General features: G+C 42.0%; 1 protein-coding gene across 2 annotated transcripts in view; it reads right to left on the bottom strand.

Moving 5' to 3' along the window:
- The window catches only part of FOXJ2 (forkhead box J2), a 29,775-nt gene extending 17,576 nt beyond the window's left edge, over nt 1-12,199 (bottom strand). For both annotated transcript variants that reach the window (XM_075762360.1, XM_075762371.1), the window contains exon 1: nt 10,624-12,199. The gene's annotated coding sequence lies outside the window, so the exon portion shown is untranslated. The remainder of the gene's footprint in view (nt 1-10,623) is intronic.
- Nucleotides 12,200-12,416: the final 217 nt, after the last annotated feature.

Below are 12,416 nucleotides of genomic sequence, written 5' to 3'. Positions count from 1 at the left end.
GTCTATCAGACTGTACTATCCCTGCCACTGGACTGAAGAAATCTGTACTTTGCCTGCCCTGCTATTTTGCAAATACTTGCTCTCAGCCAGTCAGATCTTATCCAAGATTGCTGCTACTTATATATCAGGACTGAAAAAAATGTATGAGATCTGGGGAACAGCACTCTAAGGGTCATATTGAATGTAGTTAATAAACATTTATAGCCCGAAATATTCTCTAAGGCTGAACTCAAAGGCTGGCCAGTCAGAATCATTTTTGACTGAAGCAGAGTGTCATACAATGAATGCAACTACACTGTGCACAGCCTACAGAAGATGCATATTCTAGAATAAATCTCTACATTTACTCTTCTATATTTACTTTCACTGTTGCTTTATTTGCTGCTATTCTAACCCAATGAAACGCAACTGGCAAAATATTCAAAGGAGATTCAACTTAGGTTTCTCAACATAAATGTTGAGAAGGAAGAAATGCACAATAGACTACCAAGCAGTGAGAGACATTGCTGTAGAACACCTATAAAAATAAGGCCACTTCTATTTAGGTGCCTGAAACACAGATCCAGTCATCTAACTAACAATATCCATCTACTATACTCAGAGATACACCTAAACTGGCAAAAAACCCCCATCTGACTGCCAACCTTTCTGAAACTGAAAGGTGAGTGGGATGTCAATTAGAGGAAACTGCCTCAAAAAGTAAGGAAGAAAAGTAACACATAAGAATACCACGTGCATGGAGAAACAGCTAGCTTCTACTTTCATGGAAAAAGGCAATTTTGACATACTTGTGTAAATTACACATGCGAGAAACCTATATTGTTACACCAATACAGAAAGGGGAAAAGAATAAATTTTGCTAACTCTAGCAGGAAGAAAAATTTGCCATTTTAAGACAAGTGCTTTCCCTCAAAAATAAGGAGGTGTAAACTAACAGGGCAAGAAAAAAATCACTTAAAAATCTTATCTTCTCTAAGCAAACATCCTCCCTGAGAGATATTTGTTTCATGTAAGACATTAGAAAAAAAGGATACTGATTACCTGCATAGTCTGAAATCATTATCCGTCATTTTGGTAACTACTTGTGAGAGCCTTGAGGAAATGTTCCTGTTTCTGGTATCAAATCCAGAAGGAAGAGTGAGGCTGCTGAGTATTGTTCAAAAAAATCAAACTTAACCTGAAGGAGCGGTAGGTGTCACGTTAGTATATCAGCAAACCAAAAGAAAAGCACTGCAGTTTGAAAGTACTTCTGTCTGCAGTGCGATATGAAAGGAGGAAAACCACTCCCCGGGGCAAAGAGGTAAGAGAAATCATCATACCCTAGAACTACATTTCCTTTCTTTGGGAGCACTAGAACAAGCCAAAAAAACATTTTCCCAATAAACTATAGGCTTGCAGATGTGGTAATAGGAGGGCACACAGTTCTCATTAGTCATGAACCACAAAGGAAAAAAGAATTCAACCAAAGGAAGTTACTGTCACCCAAGAGCACACAGCATGGTATCACCTATACGAACTGCCACAATCTGCACTTTTCCATGTCACAGTGGTTTGACTCTGTACCACTACTCAAAAATACTTAGTGTGCAAGATGGAATGGTTTTGAATGTTCAGCGCTATTTTGTGTAAAAGAACACAGGTGGTACAGTAATTGTGGCATCCTGAACTGGAAATTTGCTAAAAGTTGTAACGCAATGCACAAAGATGGTACTGAAAAAATCACAGTTAGAGGAAGATGAAAGCTTTTAGACCATGTACAGCTTAATATAAATCACTGAACTAATTGTTTTAATGAAATTCTTATACAGATATGGTTTTCCTTTAGTGAACAAATCTCAACAACATACGGTTCATATTAAGTCTTGAGGAAAAATAAAAAGAAAACAAATTTGTTTTCATAATATTTACTACTTACATAAATATCATAACAGTACATTTTAACACAGGACCTTTCAATTCCCTCCATTTTGTGAAAGGTGCATGAGCAAGGTATAATCTTGTATTTTTAATTTAGTGAATGAACGGCACTGACTGTGCACACATTCTTGGTACTAATGAAGCACGAAGTCTCATGGGGACCATAAAGTCACCAAAACCCCCATGTTGGAAGTACATCAGGATCCAATTCCAAAAGCAATTATGTACAAAACTGACAAAATGGTATAGTTTACAAAACTTGACTTGCTTATTTAAACTTATCAACAGATGGCATTATAGCCAAAGTCTCAAATATTCTCAGATCAAGGGAGACAGTATCTTTACAGGCATAGAAGGCTAGGATCAAGCACAGCTAGTGCCTTGCCAGATTTTAATAAGACCAACTAATCAAATATTTTTGTTGTCTCCTATATAAACATGCAGCAAAAATGCAGAGAGAAATACTACACAAATGTTGCAGAAACCCCTCAGACAGTCTGAAAATACGTGTTAAAAGTTAAGATTAGTTTGCTTATTTATGGTGCTGCATAAGTGGGGAATACATAACACCTGTCAAAAGAAACAACAAATGATATTGAGAATACTGGTATGCCTAAAATACTTTTGAGCCGAAAATTATTTTCTTTGTAATAAGACTACTATAAAAGATTTATTCTAATAATAAGCCAAATGTTCCATGACAATCCTCCCAGTAACGGATTTGAAGTAAAAAGTAAACCAAGCACTTTGAAGAAGCACAATGAAAATATATCACCACAGTAGAAATGTCTCTACAGCACCCCTCCACCCTCACTACCACTATGCAACATTTTACCATTGGAAGTAGAAGCTGTAATTCTAAACATACGCCAATGCAGGCAAGAGAAATCTTTGGCATTTGCTTTAAGAATATTAACAGAACAATTATTCTTACACTGAGAAAGGTACAAGGTATTGTTTTTGGAATAATTCAAATTTATGAGCACATATCTGGAATGAAATTTTCCCTTGGAAACCAGGAAGTCCGTGGGAGAGAAACTGTATCTAAGGGAAGGTATTTTCCACAGCCTTGTGGGAGCACCCAGGTTGAAGAGAAGGATTTCAATTTTAACTGCCTAACAGAATCACATCCAATAGTAAACCTTCAGTATAGAATACTGATGATACCCAGATTGTCTCTGAAATTAGAGACAACATCAGAAGTAGATCAGCATGCAGAAAATCCTGCTCAGAAGATCTTCACATCATTGCAAAGACAGGTACAGAAACCCAGGTTAAAAGAATGCACATGCACTTACAAATGAAAACTGTATTCTTATTCCCATTAAAAAATGTGTCTATCAATGAAAAGTGACTGTTAACCTTGCAGTTTAGTAATAGTAATACTACAAAGCTTCTATGTAAGAGAGCTCCCATGGCTAAATGAACGCCAGCCCTGCATAGCGAAAATGAAAATCTGACTGCAGTGGTCAGAACCAAAGCCTGAACCACTGAAAATAAATTAGTCAATACTCTGCAACAGTTGCTGGAACAAGCCACAACCCATCCCATCCTACTTGTAGAAATAGGTATCAAGCACTAGCAAGAACTATGTACTGAATTTACAGAAAATAGGGAAATTGGTATCAAGTGCAGATCAGTTATGTACCATGCGGTCAAAGTGTACATACAGCAGATGCTCCCAGAGTTAAGATTACCAAAGCACTGCAGAAAAGCCTGCTAAAGAGGAGTTTGGAAGCAAAGCATAGCTGAAACTGAAGTTGGAAAATGATCAGAAGAATCAAGTAATACTGTGTGAAGGTCATAAATTAGGTCTCAACCACTGTTTTAACATAATTCCTTTTCACTATTCTGCTAGCTGTTATTCTGAACTAAAGTGACTGAACTGTCTTCCAGGAGACAGAACACCTGACAATCCCTAGCCAGGCTCACAACTTGTAAAGATTTGTACCAAGCTTGAAGGTCAAGAGGATTCAGAACCACACTAGCAAGGAACACACACACATTAACAGTTTCAACTGGCTTAAAACACTAATATTGCTACTTGACTTTCTGCAACCTACTCATAAAATGCTTCATTTTGTGTATCATCCTAAATCTCCTGTTCATTTCTTAAAGAAGCCCCTTTCTTCCACGCACATACTTGCCACAGTTGCAACCTTGCAACTGCAATAAATATTCTGCTCCAATCCCGACCTTCCTAGTCTTTGAGATGTTGTGTCTTTGCTTATAATCATCTCTATTTACTTTTGGAATCATCCTTCTTTACAAAAGAAGCCAGGGAGAGGAGGGTACACGTAATAAGACAATAACCTCTGAGTATCAGTTAGACCTTTTGAATAATTTTAAAATATGCAAATAAGTAGTTTCCAGTATGTCCAGCCTCTATTGGCTGGCAGCTTTCCTATATGTATCAAGGTATGAGTCAGCTGAGGAAGAATGTGAAGAGATGCTTATGCAAGAAATGGAAAAGCACAAAGTCATGCTTGTGCTCCTGGCAGAGCAAAGGACAATACAGTAAGAGACAGCAACAGATAGAGGAGAAACATAAGTGTGAAGAGCCCTTCGAGTACAAGAAGCTGGAACCTTATACGGTGGATGACAGCCAACAAACACGCTTGTCAAGGAGGAGATGGAAACATGTTGAGAAAACATGGAAGGAGGATATATTCAGTAGTTGCATTTTTAACAAGACAAGAAAGTAACAATTGTCAGAGGCCAGCAAGAACAGCTAGCAGTAACTGAGATGGTAAATGAAGGAGAAAGCATAAGGGTTACTCAGAGAGACTCAGAAAGCAGCAGCAGATTTAGGCCATGAAACTGGAAGATGAGTCCCTATCCTCCATGTGCAGAGCAAGATGAGTGCGAGAAAACCCATGTTATAGGCCCAACTGTGGAGGCTCACAACAGAAGAAAGCAAGAAACAAAGGGAAATCTCAAAGGAGGTTTCTGGAGTTCCATCTTGGCCTCAGCAGTCTTAAGCTTGTAGCAAATCATTTAAAAAAGATGTTAAGGTAGTATGCCAGGTTGCATAATTTAATATCACTGGCATGAAGGAGGTAAAGAAAAGCAAAGAAAGGACACCAGAGATGAGTCTTTGTGTCTAACTTATGAAACTAATAAATGGAGGAAGGTAAATAGCTTAGTGCAGAAGCTACTGAATGAATGACTAGAACAGTAGGACAGAAACCAGGAAAATACAGACACAAAAGTCAAGGGAGGACAAGATTTCAAGACTGGGCATGATCAAGTGTCAAAAACAGCAGGGAAGCCAAGAAGGATGAAGATGGAATAGAGACCCTGAGACCTGGCCAAGAAAAGGTCATTAGAGATCTTAGAAGAAGCTTCAAGGGAGTCAGAATATCTATACTTAAGTCAACTTAAAAAACAGGTCTAGGCTGCAGACATGTTACAGGATCTTTCAGTTTTGGAGTCACAGATCCTTCCATGAAACAAAAATTAATTGGAGCATTGTGCTTTCACTGTTTCATAATGCTACAAAAAGCAGCATACAGAGGTTTTGAGTTCAGTATCACATTGTAATTAAGGTAATCAACAGCAAGAAGAACAGCCAACCTTTATAAAGTGTTTTTCATCTTTATACTTTGGAATCCTTATAAAGGATCAATAGCCTATTCCAGGATAAATGAGAAGCCATGCATGGGGAAGCATGCAGCCCAAGGTCACCCAGCAAAGGAGTAGCAGAATCATGCAGAGAACACAGGTCTCCCAAATCCCAGACCAGTTCTCTACATTCAAAGCTTGTCTGCTTTGTTCAGGTAGAGATAAAGGGAATTTCAGAAGTAACTATTTTAGCAGCTTGTTTATTTTTCTCTGCAAGTTCCTGATGGGGAGGGAGAATTGTTTTGGTTTTACTTAATTTTTTGGGGGGGAAACTGAGAATTCAGAAACTTTGCTCTTTAATTTGTAACCACAGAAAGTTCAGATTCCTTCCCAATTATTCAGATTTGAACTTTTAATAGTAATTACATATTTCTACTATAATCAGCCACAGTCTTCATACAGCAGAGAGCATAAACAAAATTTGAATTGCTAATTGTAAAAAAAAAAAAAAAAAAAAAAAAAAAGCAAATATTTTTTTCCTGGAGGTATAAAAGCTCTTGCTCCTCATCTCTCCCTCATTACTCAGTCTCTCTTATACATAAAAAGGGCCAAAAAAAGAATACACATTCCTTTATTTCTTGACTTCACATCAAGTAAAATGACCAGCTTAGAAAGACAAAGAACGAGGTACTGGGCCTTGCATGAATTGCTCACCCCAATTCTCAAAAGATCCTCGAGTGCTGGAAGGAACCAGAGAACACAACGCATGGGCTTTTCATTCTAACCAACTAAAATCCAGCTATTCCTGAGGAAGGGAAGGAGGCCGGGAAAAAGGGAGGGTGGAAGAATGAATGAGTCAGATGGATTATGGAGAAAAAGTGCCATTCCTCAGCCTAGCAGAACTGAGTATTTTCAGAGGAACAAAATTCTATTTATTATATAATGGTATAAAAGAATAGGTTTCTTGACATAACCTCAGACAAAAACCTCTATGTGTCCACAAGCATATAATCTAATGAAAGCCAAACCAAGAATGGGTCAAAATGCAGGTGTGGAAGTAAGAGCAAGGCCTGTGAGATGTAGTAAGAAAGGATTCCTGCCAAAGAATCCTAGAGAGGAGATGAGGGATGCTTGCTTGATGAAGAAAGAGGCAGCATTCTAGGCTTATAGGACCACAGGACAGAATGCCAAAGGGACAGCATAGAAAATGAGATGCAAAGAGCAGTACAGAGAGAACTGGGAGGAGGAGTGGGGTGTAGGAGGAAATGAGAGTAAAGAAGTAGGCGGGTGGAAACATGCTGGGCCTTAAAGGTGCAGGAGAGGAACCTGACTGTGATATGATGCTAGGTAGCCCAGGACAGGATTCAGGAAAGGGTTCACAAAGGTCAGGAATTAGCAAAATCTGTGCATCATTTACCTTTAAGACACAAACTCCAAGGTTCATAATAGGATGGGGTAGAGGATGGGCCAGGTCAAATACAGAAGGATAAAACAACAGTCTAGCCCAAATCTTGGCAAAGCACCACAGCACACAACATTAAATCAGTCCCAAACTCTGTTGCGAGGTCTCTGAATTTTGAAACATTCCCAGTATTTCACATTTTCATTCCAAACTTAAAAGGAAAACTTGCAATTAATTAATTGTGAAAACGTACTGCAGCATGCCTAATCTCTCTCCGTAATACACATACACGAACTGCCTTTAAAAGTGAAAAGGTAAGTACAGGGCAGAAATATGCTATAGATTTTAAGTTCATCATACATCCCTTAGAAGGAAGAAGGAAACAACAGCAGAATAGATAACATGTAGCAATACAGACTCCTACCAAAATGATAAGCATTTGGAGGTTGAACACATCAACTGGATATTCTTGCAAAAATAACACAATGTGCAACATCCAGCAATACAGAGATTTAAATTCTTTTCTTTAGGGTTCAGAGTTAACACAACTGGAGAGTTCAAACATTTCAGAGATACTATTTCAGCGTCCGTTAATCTGGACAGTACTCATTTTCAAAGTTGGCTTCCAGACCGAAAATGCTAGAAACAGTATTTTTTTAAGTTTCAATTCTGAAGCATCACTCATCAACAGATTCTGCAAGTGGAGTACTACAAAACACAGTGGGTTCTGTGTGAAAGTCATCAGTTACAATTCCATCCAAGGTTGGGAGAAGCGAATGGAAAAATGAGTCTAAAAGCATTTCATCTTTTGGTTGCTAATGACCAAGATGTAATTCCTCCCTGACAGCTGTGTAAAATGAGATAATCATCTCAGTCTTGCTCTTGAGGGACAGCTGTCCATATCACAGTTGCCATTAACCATACCTCCTTTCTGACACCCGAAAGGCCAAAGATCCAAACTGTGATGCAGAATGAATCTCCCACTATATGAAGGTCAGCTGAAGTTTAGGGGAGGAGGTAGTAAGCAAAGATACCTATACCTATACGTCTACCTCTGGGGTAAGAGAAAACTTCTCCAGAGCTACCAGCATTCAGCTGTATTTTTATACAACAAAGTACTACAGTACTCAAACCTCATCTTGGACTGGGAAATTACATCCAAATTCCTCAAACCGTTTACTGTATTTCATTCCAAGTTTTCTGACTCCTTATTGTATCCTAGAAACTTGCCTATAGAACCAGATTTCAAGATAAAACCCAGGAACTTGCAGAACACATACTTAAATATTAATATAACCGCATGATCTTTCAGTAACATAATCCTTTTCCCATAACTCTCTAGACCTTCTCATTTCATTTTACTTAAGGGCTTGACCTGAGAAATGCCACACACGGTTCTCAGATGGGAGCAGAGCGCACATAGGACAGGATCAGACTGCTTCAACTTTACAAGTCAACTTTTGGAAGCATGCATGTCCAAATTTAAATTTACAAACCCGTACACACATAACTGTCTCTACTCAAATGTTGAAGACTTCATTGCTTCTACTGAAGTCAACTCTATGTTCCTGGGCACTTACAAGAATTAGGCTATTTACTTAGGTACCTAAATGAGGTTTTTAAAGTCTAATTTTAGGTGTTCAGGTTTAACATTCTTAATGTAAATTCTTAAAGACGTAACATTTTCATTTAAATGTGTCTATAAAGTACCTTGCACTTTTATGAAGATTAATAATACTCTCCCTTTTTCTTTTATGGATACTTTTGTATAAAATAAATGGTGCAGAACAGCTGCAGTATCCCACCTCAGTGGAAGCTGCATTTTAGTCAGTGATAAACATTTGATGTAAATACCATGATCACACTGAAGAGCTATGCTCTCTAAAAATGATTCCCTCCCTTAAAATTTATCAGTATGTCCTAGCTTTTGTATAGCTATGTTTTAGACTATGAGATCTTCAGAGCAGAGATTGTTTTAATTTTGCGTGTCTAAGTCAGCACTGAATGCCCTGTCAGCAATTAACAAATAAATAACAACTACTCTACAGCATATGACTTTCAGCCTCATATGTCTGTGATGAATATTTAAAACTCAGGCAGCATATACAACATCTTAATCTTTAGCATTAATAATAAAGAAAAAAAAATGTTTCATCTACAGAAAGATAATTGTTGTGGGAAAGCAGAATTTTGTAAGGCTGGCATATAGGTAAAGTGCCCTGGCATCCATCAGAGCCAAAAGCAATTGAAAAATGTCAAGTCATTACTGTGAGGAAGGGGGCAGCATGAGGTAAATTAACCTCAAGAGCATGAAAAGTCAGTTACCCCCTCGAATGTGCAAAGGCCAAAATGCCTCAGTTATCTCTCTTCCCTTGTGCTAGATAACACAGCTGTACTCGAAACAGGCTGATTGCATAACTACGGGGCAACAGGTAGGAGGGCATCTAACAGTACCCCCAGAACATGCGTATGCTTCATGGTTCAGCCTTCCCTTAGAAAGGGGTACCTTCTGAAGCTACGGATAACCGTCAAAATTCTCTGCCAAAATGGGGAATCACTTTGGAGGGACCTGGCATCTTTTGTCTGATGTTGTTAGCAAATTACACCAAGGAGTCCCTTCTTCAGGGACTCCCTGTTAACCATTGTGCTCCCAAATGGATTCCAGAAGGGTTCCTCCCCTGGCCAAGGACCCTTTGATCTTGGATTTCCTCACTGCTATCTAGCTGGAGAACAGAAAAAGGAATATCTCAGGTGAGATATCCCTAGGCATCATTCTTCTGCTACGGAAATCTGCTTTGGCTTCATTTGAGATGTAGCCTCCCTCAGACTTGATTTCTCAGGAAATCACTACATTAGTGTCAGAATACTCATTTAGGACTGGAAATTAACTGCCTCATTTACAAAAAGCAGCCAGCTTGGCTCACCACAGCATTAGCATTAGGATTCACATTCCTAGTCCCTGAACACAGCATAAAATACAAATGAACACTGGTGGCAACGGAATGGCTTCTTTTGGCTTTCAGAGCAGGTTCCACCAGCACTGTCATGACTTTCATTCCCAGGCCCCTGAGCACCACAGAACCCACTCTCAAGGGCATGCTTTCCAGAATTCATCCCACAGCCCCTAGGCACATTAGCACACACATCTTGGAGTACTACCACTGGTATCTGTACGTTTGGCTCCCAAGCACAGTGAGGTCTGCATCGCACAATGGCTTTATTCTCACGGTTACAAACATAGTAGGAGCCACATGGAGAACAACTGACACTCCAACCCCACAGGTGCATCCTTGGACACCAGCACTACAAATCACTGCTCCTGTCTCCTCAACACTTGTTTTGGCCAGTATTATCCATCTCAATGACCCCTAAATGAAAGAAATTAATTTCACACCAGTGATGCTAAAAGCTGAGCCTACCATGAATACCCCAGTGAAAGAAAGCAGAAGAGAAAGGGCAGAGAGATTTCTTACAATTAAATAGGGCTAAGGTTTCCCATAAGCTACACAGCAAGGGAAAGAATCAGGTCAATTCCATATAGCATATAAAGGAGCTAAATGAGAGAGATGGAGAAAGACACGCAGAAAAAAGGCAGCTGGGGAGAGGTTCAGAAACAGAAAGAGAGCAAAAAGATTAAAAGGAAAACAAATATAGTGAGAGAAGAGACATGGAAAACAAGGACAGAAGGCAAAAGAGAAGGACAGCTAGGAATAGAGAGGTGATATAATGTGGTTACTCACTCTGTTTGGAAGATTTTCTGGAGGGAGGTGGATTATCTTCAGTGCTGGTTTCTGGGGTGCTGCCCTTCACACTCCTTCTCTGAGACCCATCCTCAGAGCGTTGTTGTCAGCTATTCCAAGAGCTTCTTCAAGAAATATTTTGAGGACCAATTGTGGATGAAATCAGGATCTTGAGTATTAAAAAAATCTGCTTGGGATTGTCAGTCCCCTAAAACTGCTGGGTTTATCCCAGGATGGAAATCCTCTCTTTTGGCAGCTAACTACTAAAGGGGTGTTCCCCTGGGAGACAGCCTTTTCACTGATTGTCAGATTATTTCAGAGATCAATTTCCCCAATCTCCCTACCTGTAAATCTTTCTTCTCTCTCCTGTAGGTACACCTTGTCCTTAAGGGTGGGCAAATCTTTCTCGGAAAAAATTCTTGCTATCTCTGTGGATATTATCAGCGAAATCTGCCGTTCCTTTCCCTGTAACTGGGAGGTGTGTCTTCTCCTCTCCCTGCACAGGGTATTTGAAGAAAACCCTCCTGGGATTAGGTGATGAGGGATCTTTCCTGGGATGAAGGAGGATGAGGTCAGTATTGGAAGTTACCTTTATGTCCAGTAGTTAACAGCAACTGGAAAAGGGAAGAATATCTAAATCTGCCTCTGCTTTCTCTCCCTCGTTTTGCTTTCTCTGCTGCCTGCTGAGCCAACGTAAATAATTAAAATTACTAGGTAAGTATCTGGAGCTCCTGCTTATTTCTGTCTTGGGGACTGCCTCTCTTGGGAATACAAGTTTTTTTCTGTGGAGACTCCTCTGTCACTATCTGGTCTGGTGATCAGCTGGGGAAGGGCTGTCTCCTCTGCTTCAGGGAATTTCCTCAGTAGCAGGGGGGAGTAGGTGGTAAGGGTTATTCTCACAACCCTCAGAAATTGGGGTCTGAGGACGCCTCTCCCCTAAACAGGTATTGAGAGAGCTCCAGGAGGCTCTATTCCACAGCGAGGAAGAGCAGACCTGCTCCTAGATAGTTACCAGGGCTTGGTGCCGGGGGCCTCTGCCCACCCCTTGGCTCGTTAGTGGAGAAGGGGGCAAGAGTTAAGCTCCTTCGCCAGTAGCGGGGAAGGGGGATGACAGGCGGGTGCGTCCCGGCCTGCCAGCGAGGTGGGGGCGGCGAGGGGCCGCCGAGGCGTCCCCGCCGCCGGGAGCGGGGCTGCCTAACGGGGTGTCCCCTCACGGCCGGGATTGGGCGGGGGGCGGCGGGCAGGGTCTCTCCCCAACCCTGGCAGGCTACGGGGGTGTCCCCCCACCCCGGCTGCCCGGAGGCTGTCCCTGGCTTCCCCCCAGGCCCCAGCTCCTCTTGCCCGGGCCCGGCTACCACAGGAGGCCGCGGCGGCTCACGAGCCTACGCGGGGCTGAGCGACCGCCTCCGCCGCCTTCCGCCGGGCCTTGGCTTCGTCCCCGGGGGCTCCCCGGGCTCCGGTGCGGGGGGCCCCAGCCGGACGGCGCTGAGTCTCTCCAGGCCCCACCGCTCCGGCGGCTGCTGCTCCGGGCTGCGGCTCCACTGCAGGCCCCAGCTCCTCCCCGGCCTCCGCTCCGCCTCCCCCGGCTCCCCCCAGCCGCGGCCGCCCCCGCCTCCCCGGGTTAAGGAGGCGCCGTTCTCCGGGAGCTGCGGCTGTTCAGCGGGGGCCGCGCCCGCTCTACCCGGTGGAGGGAGAGCCCGGTTCCGCCCAGGAAGCCTGGCTGCCCGTCGGGACCAGCCAGGGCTGCGGCCTACTCCAGCACACCTGCCCCTGCCCCGGGGGCTCGATTCACC

Source organism: Balearica regulorum, chromosome 1 (assembly GCF_011004875.1).
Source record: "Balearica regulorum gibbericeps isolate bBalReg1 chromosome 1, bBalReg1.pri, whole genome shotgun sequence".
Classification (NCBI taxonomy): Eukaryota; Metazoa; Chordata; class Aves; order Gruiformes; family Gruidae; genus Balearica; species Balearica regulorum.
This window is presented reverse-complemented; position numbering and strand designations above follow the sequence as displayed.